At 42.2% G+C, this 19808-nt stretch overlaps 1 long non-coding RNA gene across 2 annotated transcripts; it reads left to right on the top strand.

The window, feature by feature from the left end:
- Window positions 1-336: 336 nt before the first annotated feature.
- Window positions 337-18897, top strand: LOC137165278 (uncharacterized). 2 transcript variants are annotated; one of them, XR_010923313.1, is made up of 5 exons: window positions 337-485; window positions 10248-10354; window positions 11500-11602; window positions 15466-15538; window positions 16930-18897. It is a non-coding gene; the product is annotated as an uncharacterized lncRNA (long non-coding RNA). The 2 variants fall into 2 exon arrangements; XR_010923312.1 differs by lacking the exons at window positions 10248-10354; window positions 11500-11602.
- Window positions 18898-19808: the final 911 nt, after the last annotated feature.

The following is a 19808-nucleotide window of genomic DNA, read 5'->3' as shown; positions in this document are numbered from 1 at the left end:
CCACTTCGATGCTGGCATGGACTTTGAATTCTCATTTTAAATGAAAAATTGAAGTTTTCACCTGCATTGTCCTACTCTTTGATGATATTATCTGTGCAAAATTAAGACATTGGCAGATTCCTTTATGCCCTGTTGCAGATTTTCACTTAAATGTCCACTTGAATTGTTTTCTGAATTTTCAGTGTAAAGGTCATAAAAATATTTACATACAAAAACAGGAACCTGATGCAAATCTTGGCACACAGGGTTTCTGGTTCCTTTAAGTGAAATGGATCCAGATTGCCTGTACCAGCCCCAGGTTACCCTGATTAAGACAGCAGATCTCTGGGGCAAATAAATGAGAAGACAGCTGTGATTTGGGGTGAAGACCTCTGGAGAGAATTATGTGTTCCTGGAAAAGGCTGAGGCTAGAAAGGCAATAGGGGTTAGTCTACCAATCTTCCTGAGCGAGTGAGTCAGGACCTGGAGGCTGAAGAGGGCTACAGGTGAGAATAGCAGAAGGGCTAGTCCCCTGACCTTTCCTAGGCAGAGGCTTGTAAATCAGGAAAAAGCCTGGGAAGGACTCCCTCTGGAAGGTATAGGCCAGGATGGCTTCTTTTGGTAAAAGAACAGGTAGGAACCAAAGAAGATCCTGAGTGTGGCAGAAGATGCAGAAGCAGGTGTATGAAGCGTGGTTTTGGGCTGTGTTCTGGGATTTTTACAAACTACATGTGGTTGTGTGTGGGATAAATTTACTGTGTTGGGCTTTCAAGAACTACTTGCACTATGTGGGATAATAAACTGATCCTGGGCAGAGATAATATCAGACACAAGAGAACTTATGGTGGAGTTCTTAAGCAGCCTGAGAGGAGAAACTGAGATAGTAACCCTGAGTTATTGCACCCAGGTGCAGGGGAAAGAGAGGGGGTGTTGTGACAATAGCCAAGGAAACAAGGGAAAAACCACTGTTACCTGTGGTAAAGCTGTTCTGTTTATAGTGATCTCGTTTTGTTCTGATACTGTTTGTATTAGAGAACACTTCTTTGAAGAAGTTGTTAAATAAATGCTTGACTAACTAACCTCACTCCTCAAAGCACTTATGAATAGAAAACAAAAATGACTTTTCCACAGTGATGTATAATGGCATGCTGTATAGAAGGCAGGCGTGTGAATAGCGGGCAGATCAGAACACTTGTGGATGGGACTCCTGGGAAATATGTCTAGCACGGCTATTCACCCACCATTTAACTTTGGGTGAGGAATTTAATCTCTGTGTGTTGGTTGCCCATTCGTAACAGGGGGATAGTAATAATTACTTCAGCTGGGTTCTGAAATGTAATTATAGAACGCTATTTGAAAAACAGTTTGAGATCCTTGGCAGGAAAGTGCCATACTAAGAAAGTGATATGAATATGGGTCTGCACACACTAAGCTCTTTGGAGAATTAGATTCTAAAATAGCTATTGTATATGCACTTTAGGTGTTTTTAATTAAGTCTCTCTGCATGCAAGGGGTTTCCAGGGATTCAAGGCATCTGTGGGACACTGCTAATGGTCTTCTCCTGGCTCCATGGTAGCAGGACTCTGTGGATTTCCCCCCAAGATTGCCAAGCATGGTTGACTCCTCAGAAAAAATAAAAGAAGTTAGGTGAGGTGATATCTCATACTGGATCAACTTCTGTTGGTGAAAGAGATCTTTTGAGCTTACACAGAGCTCTTCTTCAGGTCTGGGAAAGGTACTCTGTGTCACCGCTAACTATAAGGTGGAACAGCTTGTTTAGCAAAGCTAGTTAGCACATTCTAATGGACCATTGAAAGCGAAGTGGGCAGTCTGCAGTAGCAGGACAAAGGACTAAAGGCTAGTAGGTTATAGACTGTTGTACTGAGCCATAAATTGAGTGTCTTTATTGATTCCTTGATTTTTACTGTCAAACAAAGGTACGACTATAAGCTCAATAATGACAGCACATTTCCTGTAACTTTATTTGGTTGACATTTGTGACATCCAGTTTAGTTTCAGTAACTCTGAAGAAAAATAATGAAGCTTTAATTATCTGTACTTACTCTTTTATTTTTTACCTTTATTCGTTCATTATTAACATACATGAATTTTCAATACAAGTATTAACCAATATGAGTTATGAATAAGGTTTGTTATCTTTTAAAAAGCTCCATATGTGTCTGGTCAACCTCTTCTTTTGTTCCAAAAAAGTAACCATACATTATAAAATTGACTTGATACTGACATAAAGCTGTCTGGTGGTGGTGGTTGAAAAGCCTTCATATACTTTATTTCTCCATTACACGAATGTTGGAGGAATCTGTACATTTTCAAAAACGAGCTATTGCACATAGGCCTCTAGTAGTAATTGTGTAATGAGGGGGCATGTCTACACTGCGATTAGACACCCTTGGCTTGCCTGTGGCTACTGACTTGGTCTCATGGGACTCAGGCTAAAGGGCTATTTAATTACAGTGTAGTCATTTGGGCTGGGCTGAAGCCTGCCCAGTGCAATTAAACAGCCCCTTAGCCTGAGTCCAGTGACTTCAAGTCAGCTGACACGGGCCAGCCATGGGTTAAGCCAGTGATCTTCACTATTTTTCAAGCAGGGCCACTTTGGCAAAAAAACCTTCAAAGTGAGAGCTGCATCAACTCCTAAATTCACACACTGCTTGCTACTCCTTAATGATGTCATGTTACAGGGTGACTCGTGTAACTAATTTCCACAGGTACGTTCTTATCTGCTTTTTTTCTGTTTCACTTTTTGATTTCTCTTCAACGGAATTAAGAATCTATCCATTTTTTCCAGTAACTCACAGGGGCCAAAAAATAATATACGACACAAACGGTTGACTACTCTGAGTGCTACATTGGTTGCTATGGTAATATTATAGTTTTTATACAACGGATAGACTTGAATGTACTTATTGGTGCACATCGTACCATGTGGTCAATGTGACGTATAAAGAAGGTGGACATTGATAGGCTCAGTACATATTCTAATGTTAGAAATAAAATAAATTGGAATATAAACAATTAGTCAGGGAGCTGCATTTAGGGTTGATGGGAGCCGCCACTGGCTCCCGGGCCTTGCAATCAAGAACCCTGGGTTAAGCAGTGTAGACATACCCAGTGAATCCTTCTGTGACAGGAGTGTACCTACCCCACACCAGTTCAGCAGGAGTTAACCACACCCTGTAGACCAAGGAAGTCACGCTCCCTCACCCCTGTTGAGCATGCTCTAACTGGGACCGGAGTCTAAAAGGGAGTAGCTCAGCTCAGTCTGTGCTGGCCACAGATGAAGGCTTCTGCTGGGAGATTGCCAAAGCTCCAGGACACAGAAGCCAGCTGGGTTGAGACTCCAGCTGTCCCCCAGTTGACTGCTGAGGCCTATGGACAAAAGACAGTGGAGGCTGTGAGGCTACAAACCCTGGGAGGAAGGTAGGAAGTGGCCTAGGGAATGGAACTTTAGTCTTAGGTGACCGAGGTGGATTGTAGAAATGCTGATTCCTTAGGGCACTAAACCAGAACCCAGTGGAGAAGAACAGGCCTGGTTCTCTCTACCCTGGCTTTCCTGCAGGGCAGCTGATGCCTGGAGGGGTGAACTTGTCCCTTACATGGACTTGGGCCACTAGGCCATGCTGCCCTGATGTGCAGGAAAGCCCCACTGACTCTGGCCATTGGGCCATACTGCCCTGAGCTGCAGGGCCACCACCTATGTCCAGGACACTTGGGTCACCAAATGGCCATTTTGATAACCCCCCAATCTGCCAGCCCATGACGGTGTGTACCTATCCTGTCAAGTGAATAACCTCCTTTGGACTGTAACCTGATGGAACCACTATTGGATCTGTTGGTAGCTTAACTTTAGTCACCTTAAACTCTGTTTTCCTCAAATGCTATTATCTTAGGGCATTCCCACTATAGATGAAGGAAAGTCCATTTCCTCCACATCCTTTAAGCATTTGACTCCCTCTTTTACATGTCCAATCCTGTCTAAATCTTGTTAAGCTCTTAAGGCCAGATTTTAAAAAGCATACCAGCATCTGAAGATGCAGATAGATGTGGATTTTCAAAATCCACTAGGTGCCTATCTGCATCTTTAGGTGTTTAAATACCTTTACAAATCTGGCCCTTCACATCAGTGCTATCTTTTGGCAGTGAACTCCTTATGCTAACAGTGTGCTATGTTTTATTTATTTAAAACAGAGGGAGTTATCAGTAAGAGACAAAAAAGTAGCAATTAACACAACTCACGCTCGGGATCCAATGCCCACTGAAGTCAACGGAGGGACTCCCTTTGAGTTCATTGGACTTTGAACCAGGTCCTAGTGCGCAAGTTAGAAGAACTGCACTGGTTTGAAATGGCCTTCTCTGTTCTTACATCCAAGAGCCCTACCCTTCCTCCTCAGGATATAACTCCCACTGACTTTCTTGGGAGTTATTCTTATCCTGCATGGGTCGAAGGAGAACTAGGGACAGTTTCTTTGCTGCATAAAGCTTCCGCTCAATTCCGCAAAGACTGTGTGTAGACCTCACCAGCCCCAACATACTTTTTCATCAGGGACAGGAGGGAAGAAGACATAGGAACCAGCTATGCCATCCTACTGCCAGCCACTGGGGAATCCCAAGCAGGAGAGAGAGAGGGTCAGATTTAATCCCTTTGTGTATTCAAAGTGGAGCAAAAGGGTGGAGCAGAGCTGCAAATCTGATCCAGGGCCTCAAGAGTTTCAAGAAGCCTGGAAAAGTCTCCTGGAGCTGGAGGTTAGTTCTTCACCATTGCCGCTGGAGCCTGACAGAGGCTTTACCAGTCCTAGACTTCCAGACATAGATGTAGTTCCTTTTTTTTTTTCTTTCAGAATAAAGCCTCCTGCTAGTTGGATTGGGCATATCTTTGGGAACCCTGTGCAGCATGGTGGCAGGAATGAGTTATGGTCTTATTAAGTTTCTGATTGGTACGGAAATAATACCAATCATAACTAAACAGGCCTGGAATTACAGATAGAAAAAACACTTGATACAAATATATAGTAGTAGCTAAATTTATATTGCCTTTTATGGGATACACTTTAGACCAAGTACACTTCTTGATAAAATGTGTGTGCTGGGTATTTTTGCCTTTGGGTTTCAGGCAAGATCAAGAGTCTCAAAATACCACAAAGAGACTTTTCTTTTTTCTGTGGTATTCCCATTACAGCTGGAATGAAGAAGTAAAAAATCTTCATTATGTGTTCTACAAATTTAGATGGAAGAGCTTTGGCTAAATCCAGCTAAGCATCCACAGTTTTGGGTTCTAGTCCGAATTAACCACTTTCAGATTCATCCATCATTTTCTATTAAGGCTCAAGCCCTCAAGCAAGATACTTAGACATGCCACTGACTTTAAATACAGAAGTAGTCCCACGGCTGTCAGATACCATGTTGAATCAGGCCTCCAGTCTAGTATCCTCCCCCTCCCCCGCCCCTTAGCAGAACTCTGTGTATTGCTCATCCAGCTGCTAATACAGGGATTCCTGGGATGTATCTCCAGTTGCATATCTAAATTGCTTTACCACTTTCATCACCCTCTATTTGTGGCACTTTGTGTGCATGTTCTATAATCCAAATGTAAAACCAAACAATCTTGCACTTTTATAGGCAACTGGGTCACAAGATTGCAGCTATGCTATTTAAACTTTAATAAGAAGGGGGGAGGAAATCCTAACTCTGATACTTCTGCTCCCGCAAACCTTTTGATTAGAACTAAGACATAGATACAGTAATTGTGAAATCACATCAGAAGCTACAGCTACTAAGTTTAGTTTTGCCCACCAGATGTCTGCAATAGATGAATGTAGTCTGCATCCAAATAAGTTACCTTTGTAACACAATGGGAAACTCCCTTGAATGAGAGTTAAAAAGGGTGGGGAGGAAGAGAAGGAATACTTAGCAAATTTGCAAAATATACCTGTTTGCAAAATGTCCATGACTTTGTCTCAACTTGCAATGTTTTACATTCCTACACCATGGATTCTGACAGGAAGGATGATCTTGTGCCTAAGCATTTGGTGAGGAAAAATGAGACCTAGGTTAAATTCCTAACTATGCCACAGACTTCTTCTGTGACACTGGGCAGGTCACTTGATCACTCTGCACGTGACTTTCCCTATTTGTTAAATGGGGATAATACTTCCTTTTCCCCATTGTCTGTCTGTGTTGAGTTATTTTGACTCTCTTGCTTTGTGTTTATATAATGCATCTGTTGATAAAATTTCCACAAACACCTAAGTGACTTTCAAAGAAACTCCGTCTCCTAAGCACCTATGACACTTTGGAAAATGGGACTTAGGCTCCTAAGTCATTTAAGCACTTCTGAAAATTTTACCCATGATCTTATTTGGGTTCTAGATACCGTGGTAGGAACAATTTCACGAGAGGTGGTATTAGCACGTTTATATTTGCAGTAAGCTAATCCTTGCTGGATCCTTGTGGTATTTCTCCTTGAAATGGAACTCCTGAAAGCTGAGAAATTACTCCACTGAGCTAGGTAAACTCAAATGTCAGGCTCTTCAAATGCTGTGATTCTGGTCCCTGCTCTGGCCCCTATACACCACTCTGTGTACAGGTGCCACGAAGGGGCCCCAAAAAACAGTACAGGAACGGTATAGGACTGAGGTAAGTAGCCTCAGGCACTGGTACAGGAGGAATTCCAAGGGTAGGGCCAGAAGTGACACAGGAAGCTCAAGGGTGCATATGTGTAGTGCTGAGTGCTACCAGGATTCCATAGGTAGCTATGGGGAGCCTCCCTGCTGTACGTTATACTGGGGCAGTTTCAGCTCCCTTAGCAACCCAGATTCCATGCAGCAGGTGGTGTCAAGTCACCTTTGTTTCTGCTCTTCCTGGGCTGTGCCTTCTGTGTTGCCTCACCTGAGGGATGCAGCCCAAAATCTAGTCCTGTGTCCTCACGCTACTTCTTCCCCAGTGGCAGAATTGCACCTTCCCAGCAGACCATAACACTCTGTGGGATACTTTGCAAGGCTGGAGAAAACCTTGTTGGGAAGGCTGGCTCTCCTTTAAGCCTCCATGTACAGAAGTGTATTCCCCTTCCACTTCACAGCTACGGTTTCTCCTATCTGCCCCTCTTATGCAGATCTGAGAAACTGCTACTTTCTCTGTGGTACTTCCCTCCTTCAAATTTGCCACTCCCCACCCCACCACATAGCTGCCAAAAGAAAACAAGACTTGCAATACAATAATCCATTTCTTACTGTAACAGTTACATTTTCTGTTATCTCAAATATCTTCATCTAGTAATCTCACTAAAACCATCTGTCATGTTTACATTCTCTGCTTGAAAGGAAGTCGAATGGGGTACAGTAGGCTAAATATTTGTCATACAAATTGCTTGTCTATATAGACCAGCACCATCCTGCAATAGACTCCACAATGGATAACCAACAATACTGCCCCATATTCATTTCAAGCAAGCAGAACAAATGTAAGAAAGTGTGAAGTGAGCCTGTGTGGGGACGGGAAGATTCTGTAACGCACCTGAGTGAAAACAACTTCTGTTCCAAATCTGTTAGTACGTTACTCAAGGCTCCCTTCTGAGACACTCCAGAGCATCTTGGAGTTCATCCATTTGCAAGACTTTTTTGCACTTCAACATGCTAGAAAATATGTTTTGTTCATTAAGATAACCCAGATAAAAGGTGGATGCACTGAAGTCCCTTTTATCTTTTGGGCAGGGTGAGGTTAGGATAGTTCTTTGAGGGAGGTGGGCTTAACAGCTGTGCCCAAACAGCTGTCTCCCAACTGGGAAACTGAGGCACAGGCAGAGTCTGGCCCAGGGTTTGGGAAGACCCAGTTACATTCAGTATATGTCTGGTACACTTGGCCTAAGATCTACAGGTCAGGAGAAAGGGAATTCTGAATACTGTATTTCATTTCCATTTTCATGTGCTTCCCTCTGGCCCTCAATGTTGTAAAAACTCTGGGTAGCTGGGGTGGGATGGCTGTTCTCCACAAAATTACCTCTTGTCCTCTCAAACTCGAGATCTCCTATGGAAGATAATGCTTAACCTCTAGGCACTACAGTCCACAATGCCCTGATCCATCACATATTGAAACCTCTTTGGAGGAGTGTATTGAGGACGGCAGTCAATGGGGAACCAACTGAAGTGATCCATGCAGCTGTGCAAGGAGGCTAGCGGGCCTCCATGCAAATATCCTATTTAGCATTTAAATTGGGCTTTACATATTTGTAAAGCACTATAGACATTAACTAACTAATCCTCACAACACCCCAGTCTGGGCAGTTGGGAAACATCATTCATCACAGTTTTAGTTTGTCCACACTTGCCGACAAATGTGGCAGCAGTTGACAGGAGATTCGCAAGCTACGTAGAGGTGATATTTCATATTTTGAGGCTCTCTTCTGCAGTCACAAGTATTGGGGCCAATGATATTGCCCCACTTGCTCATCACCTCTCTAGACCAGCCAACTCCCTTGCAGAGTCAATCAAGGCAAAGTCTTATAGTCCAATGCTGATCTGCACCAGTGATAAGTAGGAGCCAGAGCACACAGGATACAAGGTTGTTTTCTATTCTTGTTTGCTGTAGTGAGACAGAGTGGCTTCCCTCTGAGCTTGACAGGGAAGATCCACTACAGTCCCGCTGGTGAGCAGAGCCAAGCCAGCTCCCTTCCCCTCCTTCCCCCCCGAATGCCAGACACAGAGGGGCAGGACAGGAAGTACAAGAGGTGTGCTGTTCAACTCAGTTGGGAGGGAACCAGTGAAGAAGGCAAACATCTCTAGCCCACTGCAGGACTCCAGCCCCACTACTGACCTGTGTAGCACCCTGTCCCAAAAAGAGATCGAGTGTGGAGAGGAGCTGCTGGACTGCTGTCTGCTGTTTAACCAGAGACTGAGGACTCTCAGACAACGGAACCATGCCAATGGACTGTGAGAGGGAGTACCCCAAGGAAACCAGACATTAGTCTGGTTGTGCTCTCACACTACAAATCACCATATTGCTATAGGATCCCTGCTGACCTAGTGGCGGGAGCTTGGCTGGGACCTGGTGGAATAGGGTGGGCCCAGGTCCCCCGTTGCAAACCCCTACCTGGGATGGCAGCTTTCCTGCCCTAGGCTGGAAGGCCTGTGCCCGACCGTGTTTGCTGTCTGTCCTAGTCAGAAGACTGGACTAAAGACTGCTTATTGGTCTACCCCGCACAGAGAGTCAGAGCCTGGACTGTGTAAATTACTATCTGCCCCACCAGGAGGCTTGAGTTATAGATTGAGTGGTGCTGGGCCCCACCCAGGGGGCCAGACCCCTAGCCTAATAACTGACTATCTGCTGTGTGATGAAGTGAGGCAGAGTGGCCTCCCTCCAAGCTTGACTAGGAAGGATGACCACAAGCCACTATATTGCCCATAACTGAACCCTTGTCTGTTTGGCTGGCAATGCTGGCGGTTTAATGGTGGCAAGAAAACTTTGCTGTGACTTCAGCCAATTCAGCATTGGTGTTAAATCATATACGAGATGTCTCGGATCTATGCACTGCCTTGTGTGCTCTACTCTACCAGTAACCTCTTGGCATAAACCAGGAGGAGCAATACCTGTGAGGATGTAGAGGCTGTTGACCTGAGCAGGCTTAAGACATCCTGTAATATAGCAGCAGGTGGTGTTAAGTACAGGAGCTAACTTTTTTGCAAGAGGGGGTCATGCTCACATTACACAGACATATTCAGCAGAGAAGCAGCAAAATATCAGTGCTGTTGATTGAAGAATGGACAGGTTTGCACCCTGCTTGCCTTCATCAGGTGGTCCCTGTCAGCCTTAAAGGTTGCAAATCCTGATTAACACCTTGTACTATCACTTTCCCAGTTTGATCTTTGTCATCAGAGTTCATTTTTTTTCCTGACATATACACAGTGTTAAAAACTGAACACCACAGACCCACATTTGCAAATATTCTCAGTATCTGTATCATTTCTGGTGTCTTAAATTTGGTACTGTAGCAAGAAATAAAATAATACTAAGCTCCTATGAGACTGCAATCTAGAAAAAGTGGTATCCTCAGAGTAAATAAACTACCAAAAGTCTAGCATATCTACAATGCAAAGTATTTTACTGTGAAAGATTCAAAGGCAAGCGGAGGAACACCAGCAGAAACAGGTTCCACAGAAAAACCACTGTGCTAGATTTGTTTACTGAGTCAATAATTGTTTTTTTTTTTTTTTTTTTTTTTTTCATTTGTAATCTTTCATATCAATATTCATTTCCAGGTATTATGTCAACAAAAAACCCAGGAGTGATGGGAGTTTCCACTGCCTCCCCAATACAATGGAATTATAATAGAGTGAAACATTAAGGGAAATCATGACTTTATGAGGTACAGATAATAATCAGTCTACTTCTGACTTTAAAGCACCCTGTGGGAGAGTAGATAGGTTGTATTTGACTTTGACTTCAGGAAGGATATAAATCAGTCATCTGGCTATACAGATGTTCCACGGTGTCAGAAAAAGTATTTCCCTCCAAACTGATTTTGCTTGCAAGCTTCCTAAGACTTATCTGCATAGTAATAAGGGAGGAGAATGCAACAGGGAAAAAAGTAACCTAGCAGAAACTATGAAGATTGCAACATTCATGGAATTTGTCAGAATAGCAATACAATTGCAACTAACAAAGGTTATTTCTCAAGGGAAAGACAAGTGCAGATGGTCCTTTTAATTTTTATTACCTAGTTAGTCTGTCACAGTATGGCCCAATCCCTTTCACACAAATCAAACTGCCTTCAAGAAAACAAGCATATAGGAGCCAATGCTTCTTGCTTCAAATGCACAGAGTCCACAGAAGCCAGTGGAACTGGTTAGGGGACATAGAAAGGGAATGCAAGGCCTTTGCAGCATAGCCTCTCTGCTTCTCCCAGATTTTCTGAAAACTCACAACAGATGAAGCTGATATTCAATGAACTTGGGCTGGGGAGACAGGGAGCAGTAACTGCAGTAACTCCTATTCTACTCTTACAATGGTGACAATAACTCTTACCTACCTACATGTGGCCAAGAACATCTCCAATCTTGTATATTTTCCAAAAGTGCTGTCTGTGCCTCCTCCACCCCTCACCCCATACACAATCTTTGGCTGGCTCAGCTTTTAGGCCAGTCTCTCAATACAAATTAGAAAAGCCTAAACACTACTGTAAACTTTCCTTGCTGCTAATGGTCCCCATTAGAGACTGCTCCAGCAACTAGAAGACACCAGGACATAGGGACAACCTATGCACACCCGCTTTTTCCGTGGTGCAAAACAGTCTTTAAATTGCCCTAAGTGGTAAACTGAGAATTCCTCCTGCACAGGGGCAACTTCCAGTGGTGTAGAGCAATGTGGGGTGTACATCAGGGTTGGGAATGGGGGTAGAGGGAAAGGATACACACTCCAGCAATCCCCAGCTACCAGAATAGCCCCATGCATGCAAAGTGGAAGTAAAACACTACCGCCAGTGTAACTGAGTAGAGAATTTTTATTTTATAGCATTTTATGCCTATTTTACATTCATTTGGCATGAGGAAGAAGCGAAAGGGAGGGAATGAGGAAAGTAAGGAGCCACCAGGGAATGCTGTAAGTCTCTACTGGGGTATGTATAATCTTTTGTATATAAGGTGCAGTTACAAGCAGAGGGAACACTCTGACAATAAAAGATGGGTCTAGGTGGGGTTACAAAAGTAACTGTGAATTTATCGGAGAACAGACTCTCGAGCTGGTGGAACTTCAAAGATTTCTCCAGGGTGGGTAGTAGGAGATGTTTGCCAGTGCTGGATTAAATAACGCTTAAATGTTCTTCCAGAGTGAAAGTGGAGCAGACTCCACGAAAAGAACAATTGCTTAGGGCAAGTCAACCATACAGACAAGACAAAGAGAGAGACCCAGCACAGGGAGTATTTTTACAAGTGAGAGAGGGGAAATTTGATATTAAAAAGGACAAAAGAAGAATAAGGAGAAAAAAGAGGATAAGGAAAGAGACATCTGTAGAAGGTCAGAGAATGAGTGAATAAACAAGAGGAGGATGAAGAGTCCCCTTAGGAAAGAAGTGAAATGATGATTCAGAAAAGAATTCTATGCACATACAAGTATACCCAAACCTTTGTTACCAAAATTAGGTATTATAGGTAGGGCTGGTAGCACCTCCTATAATTAATAATGGCCCATTATAAGACCCTGTGTTCAATTGCTTAAAACTTTAAGCATTTGGGCTGAAATTTTCTGTCAGATGTCTGCCTCGAGCTGATTATTTATTGGAAAATTTCACCCAAAATGGTTCAGCCACAACCAAGAATGAGGCTAGGGAATAAAACATTTTTTGCCCATATTAAAAAATACCATGACCTTTCCCTCGAACAGATGTAGTGCCCTCATGCCTTGGACGAAGGATTTCAAATTTGGCCGTTGTGTCTGAGATGTGCCTTTGGTTGTTTCCATGAAAATCTGCTCAAATTCAGCCAAGTTATAAGCCTTTGAAAACTGGGTGGCGAGAACCGGGACTAGCTGCGCAAGACACTGGGAATGGACATGGGGAGGGAGAGAAACTGGGCGTAATGGTGGGGATTGGGACTCAGACAGCAGGCCTGGAGTGGGAGTCTGGGACTGGATGGGCAAGAAGAGTGGGACTTGGACAAGGAGCCAGAGATAAGGAAAAGACAGGACTGGGCTGGGGACAGGTTGGAGGGAACTGGGCAAAAGGGATCAAGATTGGGAGGAAAAGGCAGAAGAGTCTGGGCCCATTAGGGCACACTTCTTCCAGAGCCTGGAATGGAACCCAAGATTTCCTACTGTTACCATTCCTCTGCTGCCAGGAAAAAGCAGTATGTGATCATGTAGTCAGAGACTGTACCATAAAGCATATGCACAAGGGGGCTGCACGAAGGTTGCACATGCATCCTTAATTCTGGCATTTCCTAACTTGGGCAAGCTTGACTTTGAACTTTAATAATGTCCTTTTAATGTAGTTTTGTGTAATAATATTGTAGGTCTTATGTGGCTGTTAAAAGCTGCAGCACAGTGATCAGAGGATAAAGCCCTTGGTGGTGTGTAGCTTAACAGGGTGATAATTGGCACTGGGTAAAAACACAAGTAAGCACAGAGGGGGGATATGTGGAGGGAAAAACGCAGCTGTTAAGCACTGAAACATATAAAGAAGTCAAGGTGAACTTAAAATTTTTGCTACATTAGATAGGATTGCTATGATGCATCTATGAGAGAATACGGAGTATTGACATGTAAATGAATGTCAAGATTTTCATAATTCCCGAGGTCCAGTACTGTCATGTAAAGTGTCTTTACATATTGAAACCGTGTTTACTCAAGCAGCTGTTAAGATTCATTACTAATGTAGGGCAACCTGCCCTGGAAGTCTCTCTTTAGAGGCCCTGTCTAACACTGCAAGCACAACTGTGTTTTACAATCAATTGTGACTAGTTAGTTGAATTACTTCATTCCAAACGTATTTTTGACAAAGTTTTTTTCATCAAAATGAAAATTTCTGCAGGAAATGTTCGTTTCGACTAAATTTTCATGTTTTCATCAAACCCCGAAATTAAAAAAAAAAAATTGGTTTTCAGGAGCTGAAAAATAAATTCTCAAGTTTCAGGTTTTTCACTGAAAACTAAAACTTTTTTGTTTTCATCCAAATTTTTCTTGGAAACAGAGCAGAGTTATGTGCATGTATGTTGTGTTTTGTTTTAAAAACAACATGATCATATGATAACTGTGTGAATCCACACCTAGCAAGCTTCCTAATCATGTTTATATCAATGTATGCTGCAAAAATCTGGGTCAGCTAGCTCCCATTGCCTCATCAGAGGAAAGTCACTGGACAACAGGCACATGGAATAACATCAGCAGCTTGTGGGACAACATACTCTGGAGTGTCCTACCACATATCCAAAAAGGACCAGCCAGGCCACTAAGACTGTGGGTCCTAGCTACACTGCAAAAAATCAGTAAGCTAAACTTTTTTACAAGAAGAGACCCACTCACTAGACTAGGCCACCAGCAAGGGATGTTTTAGGCATGTTGTCGGAGGAAACAAATCAAAGTTTAGGGTTGACCAAGACTCAAAATTGTTTCAAACTCAATTAAAAGTTACAAGATTGACAGAATCTTAATCTGCAGGCCTTTTCTGATTGTGTCTGTTCACATTTCCAGGTTGCTGTACCATGCTGATGAGTCCTAACAGCATGAGACATGTTTATGACTGCACATCTGGCTTGGGGACCAACTTCATTATATTTAGTGTTCCTGGAAAAAGCCGACTTTTAAGCCTTTCAGAATTCGAGACGCTTTTAAAATAGATTGTGCAAACAAATTTGTTTCAGTCTTGTCACATAAATTTAAACAGGGAGTTAAGGAAATGGCAGCAGGTATGGTGCAAGAATATTCAGTTATTAATTAGATGTGCAGATTGTAGTTAATGATTGGTTTTGTGTAACTTTCTTCTCTTTGGGATATTCCTAAAGTCCCCAGAGCCAGAACACAGTGAGCGAATTCTGTTCCCTCTTTATGGGGGAAAAAAGGAACAAACCAGCTGGGGACACCTTCATTTATATGAGTTATAATGTTGCTTACCAATAACTACACGTACTGAGTTTTGTTTCTTTACTTGGATTTTGTATTTATTGTATAAATAATAATTATTATTACTATTCTGACGAAAGGCCATAGGAATTGTGTCCTGGAGTAAGTGGGTTAACATGACTTTCCAGGTAGTGGACACCGGTTTGGTAACAAAACTCAAGCTTACTATAGAAGGCTCTCTAACCCTGTCTACACTTTCCTCCGGGATTCGGTGGCAGTTGACGGGAGTTATGCAAGCTACGCAAAAAACTTGCGTAACTCCCGTCGACTTCTGGGCTCCTCTTCTGCGCGCCGTCTTCACTGCACTGTGCCGATAGGAACTGCATTCCCGTCGATGCAGCGCTACGCCACTTGCGAAAGTGGTCTTAGTAGGTCGATTTCTGGATCGACTGAGCAGGTCTTCACTGACTGCTCAGTAAATCCAGAAAAAATTGATCTGACGGCGGCGACTTCGCCGTCGTCAGTGTAGCCGTGGGCTTAGAGTCTAGGGGGTCTATCCCAAGAACCAGAGACTCAAAAGGTCCTGTTTTGCTCTGGATTCCCCAGCTGGAGAGTCTGTGTCTGATATGGAGTAAATCTGCAGGGGTGGACATGTAGTAGCAGGTATACAGAAAGAAATGCACAGTAAAGTCTGACTGGGTCAGCAGCAGTGCCTTGGTGACTATGCAATGACCCAACAGATTGTGGCAGTGCTTGACTAGGCAGCCGCAGTGGAGTGGGATCTGGCAGAGTGGTTGTTTCTGAACTGGAGTAATATGGCAGAGGCAAACTATCCCTTAACTACTACTGAGTCTAACTGGACGAGAGGGAGAGGGTGTGTTCCAGTGTTCTCATATGTCATTTTACTGTTTTTCCCTGTTTCCTCAGATGAAAGATACTTCTGCTTCCATATCCCCAAGAATTCTGAGTTCTCACAAGTGGGGAAGAACCACCTGCAAAGGTAACCAGGGAAGCTGTATTTCAATTTCTCAGAGATAAAAGTAGGAGTAGAGCTCTGGGTACAGGCTTGAGCCATAGTTTTATTTATTTTATAAAAAAGTCCTCTTAACAGGGTAAACTGGCCAACAGTGCTGTCACTAGCACCTGGCAGAAGGATGCCCCTCATTTATGTTTGATTCTCTCCTTTTAATGCATACAATTAATAGTGATAAAATAGAATTAGTGATACAACAGAATATTAGGAATTCTGGACAATATTCATGGCATAGCTAAGGTGAATTTAGCAGAGGATCCATAGTGGGGAGTGAAAAGTGAGCCTTGGCTTAATTGGGGGCTGAAGGAAAGGGCTGCTCTACATTATGTTGGCTTGAACAGTCCTTTAGATACTCCTCTGCTGGATAGGAATTGTTGGATTGCAGTTACAATCTGAATCTGTGCCCTCATATATTTTTATCTCTAATGGGGTAGATTTGCAGATGTGATGAGTGGGAAGAGAATCAACCCATAGAGATCAACCCATGCAGATCCATAGGGAAAACAGAATTATTATGGGTCCTGGCCCTACCTTTTCCTCTGTTTTCTAGGGTTACTGTCCCTTGTGGCTGTGATCAATAGTAGGGGAAGCATGGAAGGGAGTTAATGCTGCTTAATTTTAAATTCCTAAATTAGAAGATGAAACACCCAGCATTTAATTGATACACTAAGTTTGGTAAGTGGTGGTAGGGTTTTTCCATGAAAGAATCGGGTATTGGCTACTGCCAGAGGCAGGATATTGGACCAACGGTCTGACGCAGTAGGCATACAATTTGTAATTACCATATTTTTTTAGTATAAATGTATGTCACAGACTGTCTTATATGTCTGAAATGAAGTAAAATGTCCATTTTTCAATTATCTTTTCACATTGGTTTTACTGGACACATTATATATAATACATACATATGTTATGCTATATTTTCTTGCTTCACTATATTGCACGCCATGGTTCTAATCCCACTAAATGATATAGACTAGTGATCTGCACTCCCTCTTGTGACCGAGTGGTGTTATTGCAATTCAACACCAAAACGATAGGATTTCTGTGGCAATAATCAGTTCTTTGGTGAGCAAAGAAACCACATTCCAAAAAAAATAGGAAGTCAGTTAGTTCTTCACTAGCTAGGCTTCTAGATATAAACTAGACTTAATGGGGCAATCGGGCTTAACTGCTCTAAATATTTAGAGAATTGTAGGCACTAGACATGGCACAGAAAAATGAGTGAGAAAGAATAAGGGCCTCCCTTTAAAAGAGGTCATAAATCTGAGCCAGTGAGGAAAAGGTACCATGGAATATCCTAGACAATTCAAGATTATCAAAACTAAACAGGTTCTTTTGTTCTTGCATCAATTCAGGGCAATGTGGACAAATCCAAAGCAGGGAAAAACTGCTAAAAACACTTCTGTGTTATCTCCATCCCATGCTCCCCTTGTAGGAGAGAGACTACCAGTCTCATGGCTACAGCAGGGGCTATAACTGTTAAATACTGCAGAGCACAAATGTTGCCACCCTTCCTCCTTCAAGAGTTGTGCTGCACTTGGGTGAGCAGATTTGATTACGTGGAAAAAACAGGATGCTTGTCAGGGAGCAGGAGGAGAGGACATTGGCATGAAGGGGATATTTATGGTAGACACCAAGGAGACGTGCATGGGTGGTTAACAAGAACAAGATGCCTACTCCTCAGCCAAGCAAACCTCCTTCTTCAGTGCCACTCTAAAGGGCAAGATATCAACATGTAACAAGCCTACTGGCGAGGTCCCTCAGATGCATATAGTCTCAGCTGGCCTGACTGTCATCAATGTCACTGACCCAGCTAGCAGGCAGTCTGTATGCAGAGGTTACAAAAACCAATGCAAAACTGTCCTTTGTCAAACTGACAGGGACAGAAGGACAAGCCCTGACAACAGAAGCCTTCTTTGTTTTTTCATAGACAGCTGATCACTGTATTTTGCCTTCTTTCCTACTCTCCCTTTTGTGACAGAAAAGGAATTTCTATTGTTTGTAATAATATACATGACCTGGAAAATCTGCAACTAGAAGATATAACTAAAGGGTGTTCCTTATATATCCAGTACAAGACTAAATATTACAGAATATTTAATCATTTTAATTGGGGCCCACATAGTTTTACTAGGGAGGGGGGGGAGATTTTAAAGATGCCAGAAGCTGATCTAATTGTGTCTCTTACCAACAAGTAACAGAAAGTTCTCAGGGTCCACATTTATCAGGCTAAGATATCAGGAGTATTTAGTCCAAAGTAAAGACATAGAATTTAGTTGATTCATATGCACTTTTATCAAAATCATTGCAAGAACATTGCCATATGGTATATAAAGATGTGATACCACTTATACTGATAAAATAATTATTTTTCCACATTGCTTATATTGATTGAAAGACTATTGATGTTGTTCTGAATGTATAGTGCTAGAATTCAGATGCATTTTAAATTGCAACAAATATGCTACAACTCCAAGAACCTGATTGTCCTTATGGCCTTGCACCCTGTGTACTTCTTTACACGTACATTTGAGGGTGTTCTCCAAAAAAAATTGTCTGAGTGATAAAGATTTATAGAATATACAACTTTTCATTTCCTATTCCCTGCTGCAACTTTACACAAGACAACATGCATATTACACAATTTTTTGGGTTACATTCAATCCTTCTGCTGGCACTGGACTTGCACAAGGAATGAAACTGGCCTCCACTACATTTTGCTTTTTCACTAAAAAAAAAATGGATAAGATTAATTTTCTTGAACTTTAGTTACAGATTTTCATCTTGTATAGTTATAAATTCTCCAATTGTATGTGATTTTTGGCGTGTGTGAGTCTATGCAAAATCAGACAAAGTTTCAATTGTGAAGGCAATACGCCAGTCTTTCTCTAGATTGACAGTGGTTATGATAGTGTTCTTTTACTAACTTGTTTTTTGTTGTTACTGTGACTCGCTCAGTAAAAGTCAGATTGTTTTATTATACTATTCTCCTTCCTCTTATCCTCCCCCCACTAAGAGAATAGGAAGATGCATTGTGAAAAGTTCAGAGCTGCTCAAAAACATTTGCATCTGAAAATATCCAACAGAACCAAATGATTTGGGTCATTTATCTATTAACCTATCAGTTTTGGCAGGTTTAATGTTTGTAGCCACCAAGAAAGAACATCATAAATGTATGCAACAAGATAGCAAGAAGGACACATTGATCTTGGATCTGAGCAACAAGAAGTTGGTCAGATACTGAGAACAGAGAAATAAAGGGGCAGGTATAGTACCAATAAAAAGACAAATGAGAACAGGAGAAGGTAATATTAAAAAAACAAGTCTGAAGACAGTTCAGAACACTGCAAAAGTTATTCTGCTTTCAGGTTCCTCTGCAAAATTTGAAGATAAAGTTTTGGTTTGCAAACATCACTGTAAACTATCTGCTCCTAAAAAGGTAAGCCTTCCTAAAATATGGCTCTCTTCCTGCAAGATTTGAAGGATAGATTCCAACAAAAAGTTTTTTTTCCAAACTACAAGACATCTAGTATAGGCTCCTGAAGCTTCACTAGAAAAGATCTGGATTCATGGTGGTAAACTGATGCCACAACATTATGGTGATTTGCTGATAAATTGTAAAACCTAGCAGACTCAATTGTAGCTTCCCAGATTTTGGCATCTCCTATTTCTCAAATTGTCTGAGATTATGGCTCCTCAATTTTTCTCATTGTATGACTTTACAGATATCCAAAAAGGAGTTATTGTGCTGGACAAATTGCTTTGGTGAAGGATTCATCAAAACAGTTTGAGGCAGGTTTGTAGTTTTTCCCCATGGACTAAAGTCCTTGGCCAGAGTGAGTGAAATGCAGCACACATTTTTGAGAAGATTCTCCATAATCCTGATAACCTTTAGCAAATATTAGTAAAGCAGGAAACTAATGAAAACACTCTTTCAAAGCCCTTCTTCTGAGGGATTGATCGTTGGGTCTGGCCAAGCTGTGTGCCATCTTTATACCATTCAGTCTCTGGGGCTGCTAAGCGTGAGAGTTCAATCTCCAGCATGAATTAGAGCAGCCTATATTACTCTAGGCTTCAGTAACTCACAAGGAGCTGTTCCTATTCAAGTACAATCCTCAACTGGCCACTTAGGCCATCTTTAAATCTTTGTATGATGGAATTGTGCAAAGCAGAGTTAACAGAGGCTAAGATCTGGCCTCATGAGTTTCTTCTCTGCACAGGATTAATCCTCGCA

Source organism: Emydura macquarii, unplaced genomic scaffold, assembly GCF_026122565.2.
Source record: "Emydura macquarii macquarii isolate MOO-44397 ecotype Brisbane River unplaced genomic scaffold, CSIRO-AGI_Emac_v2 contig_2768, whole genome shotgun sequence".
Lineage (NCBI taxonomy): Eukaryota > Metazoa > Chordata > Testudines > Chelidae > Emydura > Emydura macquarii.
The sequence above is the reverse complement of the archived record's forward strand: the minus strand, read 5'-3'. Positions and strand labels throughout refer to the sequence as shown.